General features: G+C 49.1%; 1 protein-coding gene and 1 non-coding gene across 10 annotated transcripts in view; one reads left to right on the forward strand and one right to left on the reverse strand.

The window, feature by feature from the left end:
• The window catches only part of LOC144155851 (uncharacterized), a 1,021,707-nt gene that overhangs the window by 89,978 nt on the left and 919,695 nt on the right, over window positions 1-12,034 (forward strand). For all 9 annotated transcript variants that reach the window (XR_013319655.1, XR_013319657.1, XR_013319656.1 and 6 more), the window contains exon 4: window positions 4,283-4,319. The gene's annotated coding sequence lies outside the window, so the exon portion shown is untranslated. The remainder of the gene's footprint in view (window positions 1-4,282; window positions 4,320-12,034) is intronic.
• Trnar-acg (transfer RNA arginine (anticodon ACG)) lies at window positions 6,175-6,247 on the reverse strand. The gene has a single exon. It is a non-coding gene; the product is annotated as a tRNA-Arg (tRNA).

Consider the following 12,034-nt stretch of genomic DNA (forward strand, 5'->3'; position numbering starts at 1 on the left):
GCTTCCCTGGCTTCGGTATGAATCTTATTTCCGCATCTTTCCATTTGTGTGGTAGCTTTGAGGTCTCCCAGGCATTGTTGATATACCTAAGGAGTTCGCTCGCTGTCTTGCCGCACATGTTGGAAAGGTGCTTGTACGTTATATTGTCCGTCCCTGGTGCGCTCTTCTTGTTGCTTTCATCTATTGCCGACCAGAGCTCCGCCATGGTGAAGGGTCTGTCTAGCTCGCCGTTTTCCGGTCCCTCATACTCTTCGGGTATTGGGTGAACTCCTTTTTCAGTCTGCAGGTATCTGTTCTTGAGTGCCCTGAAGAGTTCGTTTTCGTTACCGTCGTACGTGTTGAGTACCTTGGTAAGGTTTCGGTTGGTTGCCGTCTTGCTCTGTGCCGGGTCTATAAGGTGGCGTAGTAGCTTCCACGTCTTTCCCGCCGATAGCTGTCCCTGTAGTCCTTCGCACATCTTGTGCCAGTTCTCTCTACAGAGCTTCGCTGCGTATTCTGCAATCTGCTTGTTCAGAAGAGCAATGCGTCGTGCTAGCTTCCTGTTTCTTCGCTGGCGTTTCCATCTGCGAGTCAGCGAATGTCTAGCTGCCCACATATTGGATAGCCTGGCGTCGACGAACGGTGTGTCCGTCGTTGTCGTGATCTTTTGGGTGAACTTGCGGAGTGTTTCTTGCTGTTTCTTTTCCCACTCCTCGTACTGTTGTAAGCTATGCTCGACCTCTGCTCCTGTCTCCTCGGCCGCGTCATTGCCTTCTCGAGTGTACTTCCGCATCTTGTCCCAGTCTGTAATCCATGCCTTGCCCAGCTCGGCCCGGTATTGGGGACCGTGGATTTCGATGCTTATGATTTTGTGGTCGGATCCCAGATCAACGTCGTCGCACCTCCACTCCGCTTCGAGTGTCCCTGCCATCCATGTTAGGTCCGGTGTGGTGTCGTTAGTAACACTGTTTCCGCTTCTGGTGGGGACGCCCGGTTCGTTAATGAGTGTGAGGTCGTGCTTTTCCATCGCTTGTATGAGTTCCTTGCCTCTCTTGGACGCCATCTTGTAGCCCCACATAGGGTGTGGTGCGTTGAAGTCACCTAATACAAGGAGCGGTCTGTCTTTCGCGAGCTGTTTTGCTTCCCTCACTATCACGTCAAAATTGCAGAGGTGCTTTGCTCCGGGTCTACAGTACACATTCAATATGAACATGTTCCTTGCGCTTCCGATGTCGCGTGCGTGTATCTCTATAAGCGTATGTTCGCATCCGTGTTGCGCCGTGATGTGCTGGGTTGCCGTCACGGTGTTGCGTACGAGGATTGCTGTGCTTATTTCCGATGGGTCTGTGTATGTTATGTATCCTGGTAGGCGCGGCTTCCCTCTCGTCTCTTGCAATGCTATGACGACCGGTTGCCGTTGTCGATCTTGTCCTCCCATGTGCAAGATGAGTTCCTTATCCTTGTCCCTTATACTTCTGCAGTTCCATTGGTAGATGACGGATACTTCCCTGCCACCCACCCGCTTCTGCGCCCGCCTATTGTTGGGGTTAGGCGTCATTCTTTGTGTTATCGCCTAAGCGACCTCGCCTCTTCGCGATGGTCTCCTTGAGTCTTTCTGCCCTTTCCTTCTTGAGGGATGCGTACCGGTTGCGGACCTCCATGGCGTTCACCCTGGCTGCTAGGCGATCGTGTTTCGCCTCAAGTGTGGTCATGCGGTCTTCTAGTCTCCCTAGCGCTGCCAGAATGGCCGTCTCTCCAGGTGACATTTGGATCTGTTCTTCTGCCCTCGGCGTCGTGTTTGTCTGCTTGTTGGTACCCTGTGGGACTTCCTCGGCGTCCATCTCCTCTTGTTTCTGCGGTCCTACGTTCTGTGTAGGCGGTGTTGGCTTGGGAACAGCGGGGGGAGGCGACCTTTTCCTCGGCATTTTGCGTAGCCCTTCTCTTTTGTCACTCGCTATAGTCTCCTCATGTTTGTTTGATTCTTTCTGGTGCGATTTATTCTCAATTTTCTCTAGCCTACTCATAAGCTCCCGAATTAGCACGTTCTGTCTTTCGATAACGTTCCTTAATTCTAAGATTGTTGCGTTTTCGCTCTGTGTAGCTTGGAAAGGGGTAGGGGATTTGAATGGGGGGGATTCAGGGGGAGAGGGGAATTCAGGGGTACGAGCTTTGGGAGACCCATTGGGCCAGCCCACCTTTTTGTCGGCGTTCCCTCGCTGGTCTCCGGGTCCGCCCCTTGATCTCGAACGTTCACGCTCCGCCACGTTCTCCGCACCGCCTCGACGCCTTGAACCGCTCCGCGCAGTCAACGCCGCTCGTCCAGCTGCTTCCCAGCGCCGGTTCCCTGCCGTCGCCGCCGGCCTTGACCAGGAGCGCCCTTGACGACCGCCTGCGCCGCTCTGTCCCCTGGATTGCGGTCCTCGGCTGACGCTTCGCTCTCGTCGCAGCGGTGGGAACTCCTCGTTGTCGTCTTGCGGTTGTTGCTGTTGTCTCTGCTTTCTATCCCACTGGCGCCTCTTGACGACGTATGGGACCTTGAACTTGTTACCGCACTCTCGGTTTCCGGTGGCGTGCTGTCCGCCGCACAGCTTACACTTCGGTTTGCAGCGTTCTTGGTGATCTTCGCCGGGATTCGGCTCCCCGCAGGCGACGCAGACCCTCGTATCCGGGTAGGGGCAGACGTCTGTCCTGTGACCGACCTTCCCGCACTGCTTGCACACATCGAAGTGCTTGCGGTACAGGACGCATCGCATCAGCATTGGCCCGTACTTGATGTAGTTTGGCACTTTGGCACCGTCGAATAGCACGATGACCGCTGTTGACGTGCCAATGCGGTGCGCCTGTAGCGCAGTGGGGTTGGTCGGATTCACAATGTTCTCGTTGATGTCCTCGGGGGTGTCTGCGACGTCCACGCCCTTAATTACACCTTTCACTGTTCCTTCAGTAGCGGCCCGGTATGTCCACACTTCGTGTGTTATACCCCCGACGACCAGGTTCTTCATTCTGTTGTATAGTCCCGCTCGTCGCTCGTCCGGGGTACTCACGACGATTATGTTCTGAGTCGCGTTACAACAGATCGTATCTGCTCGCGCTTCTTCCTTGGTCACTCCCGCTGCCGTTATTACGGCCATCATGATGCTCGTGGCTCCCGTGCGAGCGATGTTAAGGCCGCCACGTGGCCGTACAATAATCTTCGCTTCTTCCCTGGGCATTGCTGGCATGCGTGCTGCCCGCGTTATTGCCGCTGTCACTCGTTTCGCATAGCTTGCTCTTTCCCGGGGTCGGGATTGATGTTCTGTCGAAACGGACTCACCGGCTTTCGGATCGGTGCCGACACGCTTGGCGCGCCTGCCGGGGGCCGTCCACCCCGCCGTGTCGCCGGGCACGAAGTCTTCGCCGGGTACTTCAACGCTTGTCCTCCCTTCATGGCTGCCGAGTTGCAGTCCCATTGTTGTTGTGGCCGTACTCACGTCCATTTCCGTAGTTAGATCCATAGCGCACCGGCGGAGGCTGCCCGCTGGGGCAGGGGCCGCCCGAGGCGGTCAGACCTAGCTAAGCCTAAGCGTGGCGTTCGGTGCACAGAAAGTCCAATAATTCCAAAAATCCGGCTTCCTCCGCGTTGAATCCGGTGTCAATTCGCAGCGGATAATGTCCTGCGACTCGCCGAATACTTTAAAACAGCACAATTCAAGATTTCACTGCGGAAACAAGCATTTCCTCGAGAGCTGACGTGGAACGCGTCCGCTCGCTTCGGCGACCGCAGCGCCACCCCCAGAGCGCTAGGGTGTTTTAGGTATTGGGACATTTTGGTTGTGTTAATAGAGTTATTTAGCACTCCCTCTGTAACGTCCTTTCCGTTCTTGCCGTGTTTACCGGGACCCGCCTGGGCACTTGCGCATTCGAGTCCGGAAAGGTTGGTTAGTTCAGCGGGCCGGCCCTTGCCGTGCCATCGCATTCGTTACCGGGGGGAGGGGTTGTCCTCCTCGCCGTGCCCGCGTGCGCGGGCGCATGGTCGGGTCCCGGTACTGATTGTACGAACGGAAAGGGCGGACAGACGGAGTGCAAAAACTCTCTATGAGAGAGTTTTCGCACTCTGTTCCGTAGCATGTGTGTGTGCGTGTGTGTGCGTTTTGTTTTTGTTTATCTGTGTGTTTTCGGGGTTTTGTGCCAAGTGTTGCCCCAGTGTCTAGTACGAATCGGGAAGTATTCGTTGGTTTCCAAGCTTGTGTAGTACGCGTCTTGTGCAGTCGACGTTTACATTTCCATGCAGCGATAAATCTTTTCCTCTCTCTCTTCCTACTAGTGCGTGGTCCCGAACAAGAACGCACCACAGAAATTCGGTGAGTACAATCAATGTGTTCTAGCGTAGAAATGTATACATTGGCCTAAAATGTACGTTATGTCCGCAGGCTGAAATAAGGAAATAGTGTATTTGAGAGCGTGGCCTTGCTGTGCTAGTGTTTTCTACAGCAACTGGTCTTTCTTCTGTCTATACAGTGTGTATATACTAATAGATTAAATTTAATTGGTGCACGAAACTTAGTTAAAATGACCATGGGCCAACATCAACCATATATCTACAAAAACAGCTTTAATTTGTTCGAGAGACCTGGTTAAGTCTACAAAAAATTTAATCATCGTCCGTTTAGTTCAAGTCAAACAAATTTCCTGTTAAGTTTAGCATTACTACATATTCAGGATATATTGTATTTTACCTGATTCTAGATTTGTTTTATATGCTCCTGAATTATTAGTCATACAGTCAGTTCACAAAGGTCAGCGTGTACAATGTTTCAGTGGTAGTGCTTATTTGGAAATTCTTCAGATTTTATATTGTTGCATGTACTGGTTACATATGTAGGTATGATTTCCTTGATTTGCAGTTGTGGACTGCACAGAAGTGCTCGAAACTAAGTTCGCATGAATTGCTTTTGTGAAGGCAGTCTTTAGACTTTTCGCGAACCATACAGAACTATAAAGGACTGGCAAATAAAAGCATTGCTTGCGACATGACCGCAGTGCGAAGAGCCTGCAGATTGCGGCAGCTTCACCATGCAGGAGCCGAAAAGAGCTACTCGCGGCTGGTAAGGTCTTGTTTACTGAAACATAAAGCGCGAGGGTGCGCGGGATCCCGTACTGACGAAGAAAAACGCACAGTGCGCTGCGTTGGCTCACGGAGTCTCTTCATGGGCCGTATCCCTGCAGCACACTTGCCGCCATCCGGTAGCCGTTTGACGGACGGCGTGAGTGTCTGTTACGCAAGACGCCGGCTGCTTCACGCGCTGAAAAGTTATCGAAGGAACAGATATAGTTCCGCTGCGTCATGCACAAATATTTAAATACCAGTGTTCGCGAGAGAGAGAGAGAGAGAGAGAGAGAGAGAGAGAGAGAGAGAGAGAGAGAGAGAGAGAGAGAGAGAGAGAGAGAGAGAAAATACATCCGGCACTATTTCACTATTGCCTAAATGCTCAAAGGGCACATCACATCTAATGCGGACTGTGCATATATATCGTAACTATTTAAGTTACCCAGAGCTGTCCCTGGATATTCAACGTGGGTTTTCCGAAATAACAATCAACAGAAACAGGTCATAACACCTAAAGAAATTGGGATGTGAGCATTGAGAAAGCGTTTGGTTTTACCAAGCGTCTAATTTTCTTTTCTTTTTTTTAAACCTGACACATATGACGTTCATCTTAGCGTGTTGACCGGGACCTGTCTGGGCACTCGGGCATTCGTCACGGTAGGCGGATTAGTTCCGCTGGCCTGCCTTCGCCATGTCCGCGCCTCCTCGCCCTTCCCAGCGCGCAGGCGCAGACGGGTCCCGGCGACCCGGTAGCAGCGTACGTAACGGAAAGGACGGACTGCTAAAACTCTCTAATAGAGAGTTTTAGCAGTACGTATGCTCCGGCCGTTCCGTTCGTTACGTTGCTACCGGGTTTACCGGGACCCGACTGCGCATGCGCGCGCACGTACCGGGCTCTTTCCGTGTAGTGAGACGGAAAACGTGTTTTAGCACTGGAGCCATCCACGCTTCTAAACTTTTCTGCGTTGTCAATTTTCGGGATTAGTACAACAGTATAATAACCTTGGTAAAAGAACGGCTTCGTCGTTCATGCCTTGTCCATTTTTTTTTAAGTTTTAATAAGTGCCCGAATATGAGGGCGAAAGAAAAAAAAACGAAGAAAAAAACAACGAGCCTGCCAGGATTCGAACCTGGAATCTTCTGATCCGTAGTCAGACGCGTTATCCGTTGCGCCACAGGCCCGGGACGGGTGCGTCGTTCACGCTGTGTGCAGTTATTTGTTTGTTTGTTTTTTAGTTGCAATAAGTGCCCGAATATGGGCCGGAAAAAAAACGAAAAAAAAAAAAAAAAAGCAGCGAGCCTGCCAAGATTCGAGCCTGGAATCTTCTGATCCGTAGACAGACGCGTCATCCGTTGCGCCACAGGCCCGGGATGGCTTCGTCGTTCATGCCGTGTCCATTTATTTATTTTTAGTTGCAATAAGCGCCCGAATATAGGGGCAAAAAAAAAACGAGGAAAAAAAAAAAAAGCAGGGAGCCCGCCAAGATTCGAACCTGGAATCTCCTGATCCGTAGTCAGACGCGTCATCCGTTGTGCCACAGGCCCTGGACGGCTATAGGTAGTTCATGCCTTTTCTAATTATCGGTTTTTTAGTTTCAATGCAATTAGTTTCATTGCATTCCCAAGCAGCATTGGCCGATAGCCAATCATTGGACGCCCCTTGGCTTCCCTTTGGCTTCCGATAGCTTGGCCAGACGCCGGCCTGTACGCAAAAGCCATTCGTGGACAACGAGCGCTATACGACCGGCCTTGAGGACACGCATTGGCCGGTGCGCAAAAAAATCACACTGGACAGCCGATAGCTTGGCCAGACGCCGGCCTGTACGCAAAAGCCATTCGTGGACAACGAGCGCTGTACGACCGGCCTTGAGGACACGCATTGGCCGGTGCGCAAAAAATCACACTGGACAGCGCGCTCATTCAGACGTAATTTTTGATCTTAAAATTTTATGAAGAGTAGTAGCCTATATGTGACGCAGGTATTTATGAGTGCCTTTACGCACGTCTTGGCATGTTCTTGTTAGTTGAATGACCACTCAAGTTCACTCAAAATATTACTGAAGTTTGCGTGTTTTTGAATTTGTTTCCACGCGCAGCGCACAACAAAAAAAGTAGTTCCAAATCATTTTCAAGCTTGTGTCAAGTAGCACATTTAAATAAAAAAGTATTGGCAGGTGTAAATGCCGACAGCCTTGCCTGTTGTTGCATATTGTTGCATGAAGTCTCACTGTAACGCACTCGTGTGCGTTATTTTGCGTGTGTACATGCGCACCCGGCGCGCAAGCAGCACCACTCGAGGGCAGCACTGCGGTCGTTGCCCGCGGCGGTTAGAGCGCGGTGAACAGGCCAAAACGCAGAAAAAAGTAGTTACCTAAAGAGCCACAGCAGCGTGCCACGAAACAAAGCGTACTTAAACTAAAGTGCAGCTTATTCAAAACAGCGTGAGAGAGAGTGTTAAACGTTCAGTAGGAATTGGTCATTTGTGTGTCCTAACGCAACGGTGAACGTCGAACTACTTCAGCGTTGTGCCTTTGGGCGTTCTTTGAACCCGCGGCGGGGCGGTGGACGGGCGCGTTGGCGTTGCGCCGACGGCTCCGTCTCTTTTGTGGCATTGTAACTGCGGTAGTACTCCTGTACGTGTCTGTGAGGTGCGTTTTGGTGTCGGTGGCTGTGTGAAGTATACCTGACTGGTGTAATAACATCGTTTGCCTGCTACGGCCGCCGCTGAAAACGTAAGTCACCATTTCATTTTTTCGCGGTGCGGTAGTGCTCGCGCTCGTTCCCGCCAAAACTTCAGCTGTCGTTTATAACTGGCGCTCACGAGTGCTGCTTAGTGTTGTTGGTTCTTGCGAAGAAAGAAGTGGTCACATACATGCGCTTCCAATTGTGTGACGCCAGTTCTAGCTATCCTTTTTCGGCTTTGTGTTTTCCGAACAAGCAGCCGTGAAGGGTATTGTCGAGCGACAAAGTAATTACACTACCGCTGGGCTTCTCCGTCGGTTCCGTTCGCGTCTGAATTCCGCGTCTGACGGGGCAGAAGTGAGCGAAGGCACAACAAAATTTCACGGAACCGCTGGCGTGTCGCTTTGTCTATTGGACTTTTTATATTACTTTGCGCTACTGCAATAAGAGTGAAGCCCATTTTCGGTGAAATTCCGGACTGTTTTCTCAAGAACGAGCGAAGTAACTGCTACCGTAAAACGCAGTATATTGAGAAATGAATAGTGCAGTACGTTTTATGTTTCATAGCGAGTGTTAACAAGCTAGAACTTTAGGCTGAATATTTTCACACGGATATGTGGTAAGGCTTGTATAGGTGCTGTATTTAGTAAGCAGCGTGAATTTAGCATTATAGTGAACTATTTTTTTTACTTATTACAGGCGCTACGACGCACAGGTGTTTCCCGCGGACAAGTGGCGGATGCAGCAGTGACAAGCTTTCCAAGCTGGGCTATTCTACAATAGTGCTGTTCAAAAACATGTTGTGGTCTTGGCAGGTCGGCGAATTACCGGGAATGAGGGTCCTGTTTTCATTTACCTGAATGCTTGTTTTGTAGGCATCTCAAGCAGTTAAACGAATGATAATCGGTTCGCGCTTCATGAGCAGCGCTTTTTAAAAATGTTTCTCGACTTGTTTGTGTTTGCTTTCATGTTTGTGTTCGTATTCTTGCCACTGTTAAGCGAGGTTTCTCGTATATTTGATGTGCATAATAAAAAAGCTACACAGAGAGACCCGGTGTGTTGTGTTGCTCCATTTTTTTTTTGGCAAGTCAAGTATGTATAATTGCTTCGCAAAGTTCATGCAGTTTGCTTATTGTGCCTCGCGGTCCCATTTCTGTTTTGTACATGCCATTGTACAGGAAATTATTTAACGAGTGCGCATTAAATAAATAATGCGCACCCGTTTACTGGCATGTATAAAGCAGAAATCGGGCCGCGAGGCAACTCGTAAAATAGGCATTGGTCATAAGGACTGGCCACAAAGCCAAAAATGTGCATGAAAATAGCGTGGGGTCCACCCACTGGCATTATCATGGCAAGGTACTTTGCCAAGCGTTGTCCAATATTGGCCTTCCGGGGCTTGGCCAATTGTTGGCTTGTCACCTTTCCCAAACACCAGCCAATATTGGCGGCTGAGGTATTGCCAAGCTCGGACACATTGGCCACTGATGTTTTGCCATGCTTGGGCTTGGCAATTTCTGCTGCTTGGGTTAGTACTCTCTTGGTTATTACAAAAAAAGGCAACATATATCGGCGTAAGCCATTACTTTAACCTCACAGGATTCAAGGCAAAAACCTTGCACGAGAGGACTTTGAATGATTTTTACACACAAAGGTTCAAGGTAAAGCGCAAAGGAGTGACGACAGAGCACAGCCCTGACGCACCGAGGCATGCACATCGACAGGGGAGGTCAGGTTCCCGTTAATAATGAATTTGGTTGTGCACTGCTGGTAGGCCATTTTTACCCCGTCTAGAATTGTTTTGCCTATTCCTACATGTTCCAGTATTTTGAAAAGGACGTCGTGACACACCTTGTCGAAGGCCTTTTCAAAGTCTACCTGCAACATGGCTACCTTTCTGAAATCCATATCACATGTTTAAGATACTGCGTGCTATGTGGATGTTAGTAAAGATATACTCCTTCCCCTAATACCGCATGTTTGATGCGGGCCCACTATATTCTTGATGACTGCTTGGAACCTCTTAGCTAAAACCTTCATGAAGATCTTGTAGTCAGTGTTAGTTAAGGTAATTGGTCTGTACCCCGTAACTCTAGCAAGTAGTTCAGTGTCGACACTCTTAGGTATGAGAATCGTGTGCGCTTTCGAGAAAGTAGGGGGAAGTGCCCCTCTTTGGAAAGATACTCTGAAAACATTGTGCAAGACAAAAGACAGGTGTCAAGACAGCTTTAAACGTTTTATAAAAGGCCGAACCTAGCCCATCGGGTCCCGGAGATTTGCCATTATTTAAGCGCCGTCCGCCAGGGCGGCGCGCCACCCTTAAGCCTAACTGCTCGCCCCGGCGCGCCGCCCTTAGATCTATTGCTTCATCAACTTCCTTTAAGCTTATGGGGCTTTCCAATTGCTCTGTTATGTCCTCATCGAGACGGGGTAACAAATTTAGGAAGTACCGTTCGAATCCCTCCCTTGGGGGATTGTAGGCAAATAGGCTCTCGTAGTGAGTACAAAAGCTTTTTCAATATCAGACTGTTCCTGCATTTCAACGCCATCATAGATGATTTGACAAATTTCTTCATTTTTAGCATGGCGCTTTTCATCCGCCCATGACCGTTACGTGGGCGCCTCGCCGGCTAACAGTCTTTCTGCACGGGCCCTTATTGCAACGCCTTTATACTTTTCCATCTCTATGTTTTCCAGTTTCAATTTGACATCATCAGAAAACAATCCTGGCGCCTTCTCCTCCTCGGCCGTGAGCAACATTAACAAATTACGAAGTTCCTTCTCGTCCTTCCTCTCTTTGAGTTTGGTTTCTGTTGATCGCTCGATGGCTATCATTTTTACATCTTGTTTAAAACGCTCCCAACGCTCGATACAGTTGCTGTTTTCGGCCTTATCTAAATCGCCATTTATCGTTGCTACCAAGTCACGAAACTTGTTATCATTCAGAAGTTTATCGTTCAGCTTCCATAGTTCCCAGTTGAATTTAACACGGCACTCTTGTTTTCCCCCCACCCACACAGATACCAGGCAGTGGTCAGAGTAGGAAACAGGTTCTACCACGTAATAGCAAGCTGTGACGACACATAAATTCTATCGAGGCGGGCGTGGCTTTTACCTTGATAGTGGGGGAATTTCCTACTACACGAGGTGTCAACTATAAAGACGCAGCATCTTCCAAACACAAGTTGCTCAAGGCTTCATTTAAAAAGAGTGCACTGGGGTCGAAAGGGGCGTTTTCATATGATCGGTCATCCTGACTACAAACACAATTGAAGTCTCCCATGAAAAAAATAGGCCGGTCACATTCCAGCATCTTAAAGGGACACTGAAGTGATATGTAAACATTGCGGGATTACTAGCGCAAATTGTAGTCCGGAGTCCCCAGGCCATGTTTCGATCGCTCTAGGCGCGTTTACGCGATTTTATTTAGTAGAAAAACTAATTCGAAAATGCTGTCCTCCTCTCTTTACGCTCGCCCATTTTCTGTGGCGTTTTCGTCCCAAGTAGCACCAAAACATTAGAAGAACGTAATTTTTTTGTTTGGTGTTAACGTTAGAGCAAGGAATTCTTAATGTCATTTTTTTGAAATGTTTAACTAATGTTGTCAAAAACGTAACAACAATGTTTGGGAAAACATTATTTAAACGTCTACAAAACATTTTTATAACATATTATTAATGTTAGCGTTATATTTCCCTAACGTTGCAGCGAACAATCTAATAACGTTCAAAAAAACGTTTAAAAACAATGGAAAACGTTACATCAATGTTCGCTAAACGTCATGCGAACAGTAAGAAAACATTTCTACAACAAATAAATACTTTTGGAGTTACGTTTACCTAACGTTGCAGAAACAAGCTAGAAAACATTTTAAGAACAACTAAAAACGTTACAGTAACGTTTCATCGCGCGCGCACGTAGCGGGCTCTTTCCGTGTAGTGAGACGGAAAACGTGTTTTAGCACTCCGTAGCGTCGTACCGTTCGTTCCGTGTGACGGCTGATTAGCCGAGTTGTTGCAAAAATCCACACGCTAAAAATACGTAAATAAAGAACGCAGTTTCCCCTAAAGCATTGCAGATCTAAAATAAATCGCGCTCGGCCGGACGCATTGTGAGGCAGGGGCTGCGGCGCCGGCGACGGCACCAGAGCGAGCGCAGGTGACGACATGGTCGCGCGCCGTTCACGTGGAGGAATGGCCTTGGCCTTGCCCGATTGAAGCGCTGGACACATGTACGATTGGTACACGCGATTCGTATGCGACTGATCGTTACGACTGTCACCACGAC

The sequence above is a fragment of the Haemaphysalis longicornis genome, unplaced genomic scaffold, assembly GCF_048455015.1.
Source record: "Haemaphysalis longicornis isolate Haplotype H1 unplaced genomic scaffold, Haemaphysalis longicornis Haplotype H1 scaffold_1, whole genome shotgun sequence".
NCBI lineage: Eukaryota > Metazoa > Arthropoda > Arachnida > Ixodida > Ixodidae > Haemaphysalis > Haemaphysalis longicornis.